General features: G+C 43.6%; 1 long non-coding RNA gene across 1 annotated transcript in view; it reads left to right on the plus strand.

The window, feature by feature from the left end:
- LOC138273714 (uncharacterized) overlaps positions 1 to 12,278 on the plus strand; it is a 259,805-nt gene that overhangs the window by 216,456 nt on the left and 31,071 nt on the right. The gene's annotated exons all lie outside the window — the stretch shown is intronic.

The following is a 12,278-nucleotide window of genomic DNA, read 5'->3' on the forward strand; positions in this document are numbered from 1 at the left end:
GTAAATGGGACCTCATTGGTATATCCCGTGTGGGAGATTTATTGTTACATGGAGGGGTGATTCCTTTCCCTGAGTTGCAACAAGAATTTTAATTAGCACCCACTGAGCTGTTTAGAAATCTGTAGATACAACATGCTCTTTGAACAGCACTCCACAGTGGGACTGACCTTCATGAATCGTCCTACCCTGGAGGACAGACTGCTGGATGGTGAACTGTCCTCGAAAGCAATTTCTCTCACCTATTGCAAACTGCTTTGCAATGTGCTAGACACACTAGTCCGTCTCCTAGAATGATGGACGCAAGATCTCAGGAGTATTGAGGACGATGAGTGGCCAATAGCTTCAGCAGCTCCGAGGGAAGTGGCAATAAGTCTGAGATTTCATCTCATACAATTAAAAATATTACACTGCGCATACTACGCATCCACCACATTGGCCAAGATGGGCAAAATTGGTGCTACCCTGTGTCCAAAGGTATGTGGGGAAGAGCAATCCGTTTTGCATATGATTTGGAGTTGCCCGAGACTGCAGCTATACTGGGATGCAATAGTGAGCTGCCTGAACAGAATCTGTGGAAGCACAGTGGAGTCCTCTGCAAAGTGGTGCCTTCTGAACATTTGGGACATGATCTCAGTCATCTAGATGAGCTCTGGATGACACTAGGGTTAGTTGCAAAACAAAACATTGCACAAGTGTAGAGGGCAGGTGGAGTACCCCTTTTGTTTGACTGGAAAAATTATATGGATTGGTGCATGGTGATAGAACAAGAAGTATATAAAAGCAGAGGCTGCCCTAACAAATGGTCCAAAATATGGGGAAAATGGAACACATATCGAGGAGATTTATGTGCACTCATAGTGGGCACTGGGGAGACTGGGTTATATAGGAGACGCCTGTGGTCTGAGACGACCCTCTGACCCTGAGGGGTGGGTCTTGGAAGGCGGATCAGAAGATGGTGATGAAAAAAGATGCAAAGCTTGGCAATGTCATAATGATTCACTGTGTAATTATAGTCACTGTTCTATTATTGTGTTGCTTACAATAAAAAGATGTTTAAAAAAAAGATATTGATATCCCACTGGATAGTCAACAGTGATTTACAGGTAACCAACCTTAGATATCTTACATCGGGCAGGGAGTGAAGAAAAGGAGATGCAGTGGGTGACAGGAAGGATGACGGGAGGGAAGTAGGTTTTTGAGGTGACAGTGAGAAGAATCAGAAAGTGACTGTGCCTCATAAATTTTGGTATACTATCAGTGATGCTGAGGCAGGCTAGAAAGTGTCTGAATGAAGCAGGACACTGCTTAGCTGCTCTGCAGTACCTAAAGGCTGACCCCTCATCGGCCCCTTCCTAATAGTAACATTTCACTGTGTGCCCACTGATGAAGAGGGAGTTAATATTGGAGGAATAACTGAGGTCCTAGGAGGGGAGAGAGGGCATCAAGGTTGGTCTTAGGTCTTTTTTCACAATTGCTTAAGTTGTGTGAGTTTAAGTGGAGAAGCAGTTATCATTAGTCATGTTTATCTAAAATTGTTTTCGTAAATCATTTGCATTTCCACCCATCCCTGCTGTTAGAAGCCAGTCTACCATTGTCTACAAATACATTTTTAAGCTTCTACTGAACATTACCCCAAGACGTCATATTTCATGCTCCTTTTGCCCCACACAATGATTCTAATTTAATACATACACCATGCTATGTATAAAACATTTGATTACACTCCACAGACGTAAGATTTTAAGTTGTAGGAATTTTTCACCATGGACTGTTGCTGCATATTTCTAGAAAGTATTATTATTAAAACGTCTCATGTACGTGTTACATGCTTGGGTATTGGGTCTGTGCTTGTATGGACTGTAAATGAATAAAATACCAAAGTGGAATTGACACCAAACCCGTTCACCACAAATGGCTATTCATGATTGAAACCTTCATCCACACTGAGTTCCTCACCAGGCTCCTATTGACTCCTCGAGCTGGAAGAAAAGGAGCATGAACCAAAGAACATTTGAACTGAGGTTAATTTCTGATCTTACCACTGTATTGATGAACCCTAAAACCAGCAGCTGGCACGAAAGTGCCACATTAGCAAATGGCCTACGTTACCAAATGGCCAAATAATCCTTACCCGTTGATATGCTAGTTAAGCCTAATTTATAAGATTAGAGGCGCCATCGATAATCACACTTTATGCTCAGTTTCTGCACTCCGTGTGCTGTTAGCACAAAATTCTTTCCAAATCAAAGATGCATTTCAGGCAATGGCACTAGCCAAGAATATCAAAACAATGAATACTTGATGAGAGATTGAACTCATGATTACGATGCACTGACACTGTATATAGGTTCACTATTTTGTAAGTTACAGTGTCTGGGCATGAAACATCCTTCTAAGGGACAGCAAGAGTTGTGTTGCTTCTAACAGGCTGGTATTCTAACATAAACCTATTGTGTGCTGAGAAATGCTAAAAATGTTGAAAAACCTTAGTGGACATATGCCTAAATATCTTGTATTTTTTAAGTCCCAATAGGCTAAAACCAATTCAGCTGGGCCAGTGCATTTTAGAATGCACTTTTTGATGTTTATTTTTCCTGACATTGAACATCCCACTTGGTCTACTTGCCAAATGTGCATTTAAATGTCACTTTCACTGTTTATTCTGCTAAAATGCCCTGATGGAGACCCCTTAAACCCTACTAAAGCATATTAATTTGAGACCATTGTTGTTGGTCAAGTACTTTTTAAAATGCACCAATGGCTGTATTATTTCCAGAGAAATGCTCCCCATATGATTCACCATATGACTACGGTGAAAAGAGCCCCTAAAAGACATTTTTACCCAGGTTCTGAGAATGGCACTGTGCCCCATTGTTCAAAGTGTTAGCCCTCCCTGAAGTTTGAGTCTAGTTGCGCCCCTGCTTCATACCATCCAGAAAGCAGCAGGGAGACTGTTCCTCAGCCTCCCATGCCGACACCTCCACTCAGCCAGACTTTCAGTAGCACACTGTTGGACCTGGCCTTTTTGCAGGGTTATCCCCAAACTTTTTGCCTTCTTCCTCTTATTTTTCTGACTTGTTTTGGTTCACTGTAGAACTCTGGGCACTTGACCACTGCTAATGAGTGCTAAACTGCAAATACTTTCTGTCTAAAATGTATTGGTGACTGGATTATCCATGACTGGAATATATGATTTACTAGTAAGTCCCTAGTAAAGTGCACTGTGTGTGCCCAGGGCCTGTAAATCAAATGCTACTAGTGGGCCTGCAGCACTGATTGTGCCACCCACATAGGTAGCCCTGCAAACATGTCTCAGGCCTGCCATTGGAAGGCCTGTGTGTGCAGTTTCACTGCCACTTCGACTTGGCATTTAAAAGTACTTGCCAAGCCTTAAAATCCCCTTTTCTACATATGTCACCCCTAAGGTATGCCCTAGGAAACCTATATGGCAGGGTGCTATGTAGGCAAAAGGCAGGACATGTACATGTGTGTTTTATATGTCCTGATAGTGAAATACTGCTAAATTCATTTTTCAATATTGCAAGGACTATCTCTCCCATGGGATAGCATGGGGAGTGCCTCAAAATATCTTTTAAGTGTAATCTCTGATTGGGAGCAGATAAAGATGTGGAGTTTGTGGTCTCTGAACTCACAATTTAAAAATACATTTTTGGTGAAGTTGTTTTTTTAATTATAAGTATGAAAATTTCACTTTTAGAAAGTGGGGATTTTCTTGCTTACCCATTATGTCCCTCTGCCTGTCTGTGGAATACACGTCTGGGTCAAAACGATAGTTTGACTGTTTGTGAATTCACTCTAGACAGTCACACTCAGGGAGCTGAGGCGTGCCTTGCATATCCTGATGGGTTTTCCTGAGCCAGAGTGGTAGGATGACCTGACACTTGCACCTGAATAGGGCTGTGCCTGTCCTTACACAAAGCAGTCTCCAACCCCCTGGAGTGTGTCTGGGGCAAGGGCAGGAAAGGAAGGGTCTTGTGCATTACAAAGACTTCTCTTTGAAGTTTGCCTACTTCAAAGACAGATATGGGTGTAAGTCATGGGCCTCTGATACCTCAAAGTTAGAATTCTTCCAGGCATACAGCCAGGAAGAAGAGATGGCTGCTATAGGAGGGGCTGCCACTCTGCCTGTTGATTTGCTGTGCTGGCCTGCTGTTTGCTGCTTCTGTCCTGGGAGTGAAAGGACTGCTTTCTACATCCTGCTGCCAACAGTTCTCCAAGGGCTTGGACTGAGCTAGCCTTTTGTTAAGAAGTCTCAGGGACATCAAAGACTTCATCTGCCAGCACCTGTGCTCTCTTGCTGAGTCCTGACTTGCCAAGTGATGCTACATCCAGTCCCTGGGCCCATGGGAGTGAGTTCTGGTGTAGCCAAGAAGAAACCAAGCACATCTACTCCAGAGCAACTTTGAAGCCGGTGCCACTGTCTGACTCTGCGCCACTGCCTGCACCAGAGCTGTGGTCCCGGCTGAGTGCAATGACCACGACCGATGCTGCAGGCCTGACGCTGTTGCAGCATCTCAGAAATCCCACCACAGCATGAGTCCCAAGTTCCGTGTCACTGACATCCGTGACTCCCGACTCAGCCACGCACCTGTGGCCCCATGGTGTGATTGCGACAATGCAAAGTCGGTGCCTCGCATCTTGACCTGCTGGATTCATCGACCACGTCTTGTCATAAGGAACCAATGCCCCGCCACCGATGCAGCATCACCTCCCCTGCAAATGTAAGGAACCCAAGCCTCACCTACCCTGCCTAACAGTAAGGAACTGAAGCCTCACCACTCAGGTACTAGTAACGAACCAACACCACATTGGCTCCAGGGAAATCCCCCTCCCCAACTCCGAGCAACATCTTTGTTTTCTCTTCGTTTTCCAAAGTACTGCACCTGTGACTTTGTGACTGACCCGCACTCCCTCACAAGTAACGTCGGACTGTTGGGAACAACTCCGTCAAGGTACAGTGATAACCCCAGTTGGAGCTATTGTGTTTCTAAGCACTTTACTGAGATTTAATCTTTTTAAATGTGTATCTTTAATTGTGCATGCTGGATTTTTGTAGTTTTGGTCTTGTTTTACTCAGATAAATATTGGCTATTTTTCTAAAGTGGCGTGGAGCACTCTTGTGGTATTTTAACTGTCTTACTGTGTGTATGTACAAATAATTTAGGCATTGTCTCTGAGATAAGCATAACTGCTTGAGCCAAACTACCAAGGGGGTGAGTCGGGTTATCTTAGCTGTGTGACTCCCTTACTCTGACTAGAGTGAGGGTCCCTACTTGGACAGGGTGCAAACCACTGCCAACTAGAGATCCAATTTCTAACACACACAAACCATGCGCAAAAGCAGAGCAGGAAGTTGCGCATTCTCCTACATCTCTCCTAAAGTATGTAATGCATCACCTTTCCACAGAAAAGCACTAAAGAAAGAGAACAGGACAAAATGGTAAAAACAGCACAACTTGTTTACTTTCAGCATTCAATTGCTGGCATAATCAAAACCTTAAAACATGGTCTTATTTTAACTGTTTCTTTTTCATTATAGCTTTAGAAATTACCTATATTAAACTCAGTCGGTTCTCGATATTGCAAAGAAAGCAAACGTTCGCTGCCCATAGATCTTACATGGTCTCTCAGTTGGCAGCGGTACCAGGATACGAACTGAGAAATTCCTGTAAAACACTATCTTGTTGCAACCACGAAGGGACTTCCGCGCACAGCACGGGTTGCCATGGTTCCAAGAACGCGTAAAAAGTATGCCTTTCACCAGAGGTGCTGCAACAACCCCTAACTGTCCTGGGGATATCCCAGCAGTGCAATGGACAAGGCCTGTTAATGTGAGTTTCTTATTTGCAGCCAGCTGTCACCGGAAAAAATAAATTTTAGAAAAACTACTACATTTCCACGTCACGGAGATGTCTGAAATGAGAGCTACTTCCTGGGTCTAGAAGAGGTTAAAAGGGCAAAACTATGTCAAAGATTTAATAATGCACACAGATGCCTTTTCTAAAGTATAAACGTATACATGCCCGTTTACGGTAGAAGGAACTTCCAACATTGCATCACAATGGTAAAGTCTAATGTTGAACAAACATTTCTACTTAGGGTCAAGAAAGTTCAAACTAGAATAACGTTTCCTTTGTGTGGTGCCCATAAGTCTCAGCAACTTGAATATGGGACTTTTGATCATTGCTTTGTGTCAATGTAAACATCTTTTCATACTTTCTCTTCATTGTTGAGTTCATCAATTATATCAATATCCATATCTGTAGAATTTGAATAGAAACTTTATTTCAAATTAAGGTTGCTTGACTGGCAGGATTTCCATAATGTCGTTTTACACTTTAATGCGTGTTTAATAAACAAAATATTGTTGTAACTTCAGAGTCAAAAATGTAGTGCTTACTAAACCCATTTCACATTTAGTAGATCCAAACTGATGGACAATTAGTTACTACTTAACACTAGTGCAAAGAATAAGTGCCACTGATTTTCTCCTATTTTCTGTAGGTATGTGGGCTCTGAATATACCAAACTATTCTATATATACCATTAAATGGCAGTCAACTGCTGGTTAGGAGACCACGGCTTATGCTCCAGTCCTGACTTATGTTCTGCTAAATGGAATAATAGGTGGCCCCTACTACTTTAAACACGTGCAGTAACAGCGAATAAACACACATATTTGACCAGTCCGAAGTATATTTTGAAATAGGGATCCAAGTAGCACATTTAAAACCACTTCTCTATAGTAAATTTTGCATGTCTGACTGGGTTGGAGTCACCTGGGAATCATGGAGTGAGTGATTGGTTTGTGAGTGGTTGTATAGTTGAGTGATTAAGTAAGTGACTATATTGGTGAGAGGGTGGGCGAGTCAGTGAATGTATGGGTGAGTGTAGGAGGCTGGGCTGGCTTATAGTGGGTACCTGATGGTACTTACACCTTGTGCCAGGTCCAGTTATCCCTTATTAGTAGATTAGTAGTGTTCTAGCAGCTTAGACTGATAGAGGTAGCTATAGCAGAGCGGCTTAGGCTGAACTAGGAGACATGCAAAGCTCCTAGTATACCACTTAAATCATATAGCACTATATCAGAAGAATCACAATACTCAAAGTTACTCAAAATAAATGTACTTTATTTTAGTGACAATGTGCCAAAAATATCTCAGAGGATACACTCCCTTAGGAGGTAAGTAAAATACACAAAATATACACACAAACCAAAATCAGGTAAGTAAACAGTTAGAAAAGTTGTGCAAACACTGTAGAATACAATAGGATGCAAAAGGCTCAGGGGCTACACAAACCATATACTAAGAAAGTGGAATGCGAACCACTTAGGGACCCCAGGCTTAGTGTAGTGTGTAGGGGGTCGCTGGGAGTGCTAGAAAACACTAAGGGTGTCCAAGATAGCCCACCCCAAGACCCTGAAAAGTAGGAGTAAAGTTACCCTACTTCCCCAGAAACACACTAAAGTCGTGATAGGAGATTCTGCAAAGACAACAACTGACTGCAAAGCACTGAAGACGGATTCCTGGACCTGAGGACCTGCAAAGGAAGGGGACCAAGTCCAAGAGTCACAAACGTTTCCGGGGGGCAGGAGCCCACTAAACCCTGGATGAAGGTGCAAAATGGCTGCTTCTGGGTGGAAGTAGCTGAAGATTCTGCAACAACGGAAGATGCCAGCAACATCTCCTTTGCACAGAAGATGTCCCACAGCGTGCTAGAGGATGCAGAGTTGTTTCCACACAGAAAGACCGCAAACAAGCTTTGCTAGCTGCAAAGGTCATGGTTAAAGAAAATGGGTGCTGCCCGGGCCCAGGAAGGACCAGGAGGTCACCCCTTGGAGGAGAAGACAGAGGGGGTGCTCAGCAACACAGAGAGCCCACACAGAAGCAGGCAGCACCGGCAGAAGCACTTGAACAGGCATTCAAGAAATCTGAGCATGGCAGTCATCTCAACACTACAAAGGAGGGTCCCACATAGCCGTTGGTCAACTCAGCAAGTAGAGCAATGCAGGATGGAGTGCTGGGGACCTGGGCTATGCTGCACACAAAGGATTCCTTGCAAAAGTGCACACAAGCCCTAGTAGCTGCAGTTCATGCAGTACACAGGTTTACTGTCTGTCGTGGGGAGGCAAGGACTTACCTCCACCAAATTTGGACAGAAGGACCACTGGACTGTCAGGGTTACTTGGATCCAGCTCCTGTGTTCCAGGGCACAGGCCAGTCGAGATGAGAGGGGACCCAGAGGACCGGTGATGCAGAAGTTTGGTGCCTGCATTAGCAGGGGGAAGATTCCGTCGACCCACGGGAAATTTCTTCTTCGCTTCCAATGCAGGGTGAAGGCAGACAGCCCTCAGAGCATGCACCACCAGGAAACAGTCGAGAAAGCCGGCAGGATTAGGCAATGTTGCTGGTAGTCGTCTTGCTACTTTGTTGAGGTTTTGCAGGCGTCCTGGAGCAGTCAACGGTCGATCCTTGGCAGAAGTCGAAGAGGGAGATGCAAAGGAACTCTAGTGAACTCTTGCATTTGTTATCTGAAGAGAAACCCACAGGAGAGACCCTCAATAGCCCTCAGAGGAGGATTGGCCACCTAACCAGGTAAGCACCTACCAGGAGGGGTCTCTGACGTAACCTGCTGAAACTGGCCACTCAGAGGCCTCCATTGTGCCCTCACACCTCTGCATTCAAGATGGCAGAGGTCTGGGACACACTGGAGGAGCTCTGGGCACCGCCCCTGGGGTGGAGATGTACAAGGGAGTGGTCACTCCTCTTTCCTTTATCCAGTTTCGTGCCATAGCAGGGGCTGGGGAATCCCTAAACCGGTTTAGACTGGCTTATGCAAGGAGAGCACCATCTGTGCCCTTCAAAGTATTTCCAGAGGCTGCGGGAGGCTACTCCTCCCCAGCCCTTAACACCTATTTCCAAAGGGAGAGGGTGTAACACCCTCTCTCAGAGGAAATCCTTTGTTCTGCCTTCCTGGAACTGGGCTGCCCAGACACCAGGATGGCAGAAGCCTGTCTATGGGTTGGCAGCAGCGGTAGCTGCAGTGAAAACCCCAGAGAGCTAGTTTGGCAGTACCTGGGGTCCATGCTGGAGCACCGGGGATGCATGGGATTGGCACCCCAATATCAGATTTGGCATGGGGGGGACAATTCCATGATCTTAGACATGTTACATGGTCATATTTGGAGTTACCATTGTGAAGCTACATATAGGTATTGACCTATATGTAGTGCACACGTGTAATGGTGTCCCCGCACTAACAAAGTCTGGGGAAATTGCCCTGAACAATGTGGGGGCCCCTTGGTTAGTGCCAGGGTGCCTTCACACTTAGTAACTTTGCCCCTAGCCTTCACTAAGTGAGGGTTAGACATATAGGTGACTTATAAGTTACTCAAGTGCAGTGTAAAATGGCTGTGAAATAATGTGGACGTTATTTCACTCAGGCTGCAGTGGCAGTCCTTTGTAAGAATTGTCTGAGCTCCCTATGGGTGGCAAAAGAAATGCTGCAGCCCATAGGGATCGCCTGGAATCCCAATACCCTAGGTACCTAGGTACCATATACTAGGGAATTATAAGGGTGTTCCAGTGTGCCAATCAGAATTGATGAAAATGGTCACTAGCCTGCAGTGACAATTTTAAAAGCCGAGAGAGCATAAGCACTGAGGTTCTGGTTAGCAGAGCCTCAGTGACACAGTTAGGCACCACACAGGGAACACATTTAGGCCACAAACTATGAGCAATGGGGTCCTGGCTAGCAGGATCCCAGTGAGACAGGCAAAATCAAACTGACACACTAGTAGAAATGGGGGTAATATGCCAGGCAAGATGGTACTTTCCTACAGTGAGTGAGTGGATGTATGAGGGGCTGTATGTATAGGGGAATGGCTGTGTCAGTGACTGTATGGGAGTGAGTGGATGTGTGGGTAGCTGTATCTGTGAGTACGTGGGTCTGTGAGTGGCTGCGTGGGTGTGTGAGTGAATGTATGGGTGAGTGAGTGGTTGTATGGATGAGTGACTGGGTGTGTAAGTGACTGTATAGGTGAGTGAGTGTGTCTGTGACTGTATGGCTGAGTGTGTGGGTTTTTGTATAGGTGAGTTAGTGGGTGGGTCAGTGGCTGTGTGGAGATGTAAGTGGGTATGTGAGTGATTGTATGGGTGTATGAGTGTGTGTGACAGATGCTGTATGGGTGTGTGAGTAGATGTTTTAGTAGATGTATGAATGTGTGAATACATGAGTTAGTGTTGTATGACTGAGTGAGTGGTTGTCTCAGTGGTTGCGTGAGTGAGTGGGTGTGTGTTAGTAGTATTATGGGTCTGTAAATGAGTATGTGAGCAGTTGTGTGTGTGGATGTATGATTGTACGGGGGTATGAGTGGGTGTGTGGGTATTTATGTGGATGATGTCGTCAGTGATGTTATCAAGGATGTAATTTGAGATGTCATCAGTGATGTCATCAGTGATGTCACTGACCATGTCATGAGTGATGTAACATGTGAGTTCATAAGCAGTGCATTATGGGGGTGCAAGTTGTAGTTAGTTGAGGTAACTGCTGAATTTCTATGGTTTTGTATGTGTAAAATGTGACCCTAGCTATAACATCCATGTAACCTTTGTTTTTTTCAGTGAATTACTAAGATTTTTTAAATTATATTTCCTAACTATAACGTCCCTGTAACCTTTGTTTTTTTCAGTGAATTTCTAAGGTTTTATAAATTCTATTTCCTAACTATAACGTCCCTGTAACCTTAGTTTTTTTCAGTGAATTTCTATGTTTTTTTAACGTCGTAATTTTAATTACTAAACATTAATCCAATCAAGGCCGTGCACAGCCAAAGGCCATGCATGGCGTCGGTTGGCCACCTGAAGCTAACCCCTATAACCACCCTAGCTGTATGACTCTGATAGTGACTGCATGAGTGCATCTATAAATGTCTGATAGAAAGAGAAAATTATTATACCATCATTGCACTTTTATTAAATATGAGTAGAATGAAAAATTATAAATATGCAGCAAAAAAGTTGGTTTGTTTCAAATGTATACAGTAACTACTAGTTTCTTTGGGGTACTTGTATGAATGTTCTTTATCATGTAAGTACAGCTACAAATTTTGCAAGGTAAGCGCTGGGGTATTTCTGGTATGTACATCGTCATCTCTGCAAATGAAAGATGGTTGAGAGGAATATAAAGAGTAATGTGGTGGTGTAATTTTATTTTATTTTTAAAAATTGTTAAGGGTTGTGCACCAGACTCGACTTCAGTGTAGTTTCGAAATTTGCAGAATACATATATAGCTTATAAATATTTAGTTTAAAGTAAGAGGTTTACTGATATTGCTAAATAAGTACTAGACTAATAGAGAATAAATATTATAATTGTCATGTTAGTAGTTTTTAGGGAGTCATGACAACATTGTACACCGTGCCCTATGTATTTCCGGATTCACGCAGGAGATGCAACACCAATGTGTTCTGAAGAGTAGTAAAACACATATATAGACACTTTAAATGTGTAAGTTAAATAAAGAGGTTTACTATTAGACTAATGAAAGAAGTATAATTATAGAGGAAATATGTTTTAAATATCATTTCAAAGCATTTTACAGCGTCGCGTTCCCATCGCGATGGAGCAGCGGGGATGTTGCGATTTCCACAGGACACAAAAAAAGGATTTGGTTAAGTACCTTTCTATCTTCCATACAGAAAGGTCCGACCCATTCTTCTTTGGTTTGGGAGTGGCTGTGAGTTTTCACACTTCTCTTTCCCAAATTGACATTTTGAATTTTAGTTTGGTGTTTCTTTTGTTGTTTATCTGGAGATCATGGCATCTGCATTAGAACACATCGAGGAGTAAGAAGACAATATTTTGGAAGAAGAGGAACTGGCTCCTAAGAAGAGAAAGGAGACCATTGTTTAGCAGTTTTTTTCCATCCCAGAAGGGCAAAAAACGTTAATGCACACAAAGTTCTGTGCACAATCTGCAAAAAGGTGCTGTTAGTGGCATTGAAAGAAAGTATTCACGTATAAACATTTGAGCACCATCCATCCTACCCGTCCAGCTAGAGCTGAGATACAAGGCTGAAAACCTAGCAAGGAAGATCTAGTGGAACAAATCAAGAACCAGGAACATCATCTCCAGGAGGACATGTTTCTGATGTCCCAACTAACATTCCAGAGTTTGGGATTTTTTTTTATTTTTTGCCTAAAAGATACAAAGATTCTTACTGTAGGTTAACAAGCTGTGCCTACTCTGGTGCA

Source organism: Pleurodeles waltl, chromosome 2_2 (assembly GCF_031143425.1).
Source record: "Pleurodeles waltl isolate 20211129_DDA chromosome 2_2, aPleWal1.hap1.20221129, whole genome shotgun sequence".
NCBI lineage: Eukaryota > Metazoa > Chordata > Amphibia > Caudata > Salamandridae > Pleurodeles > Pleurodeles waltl.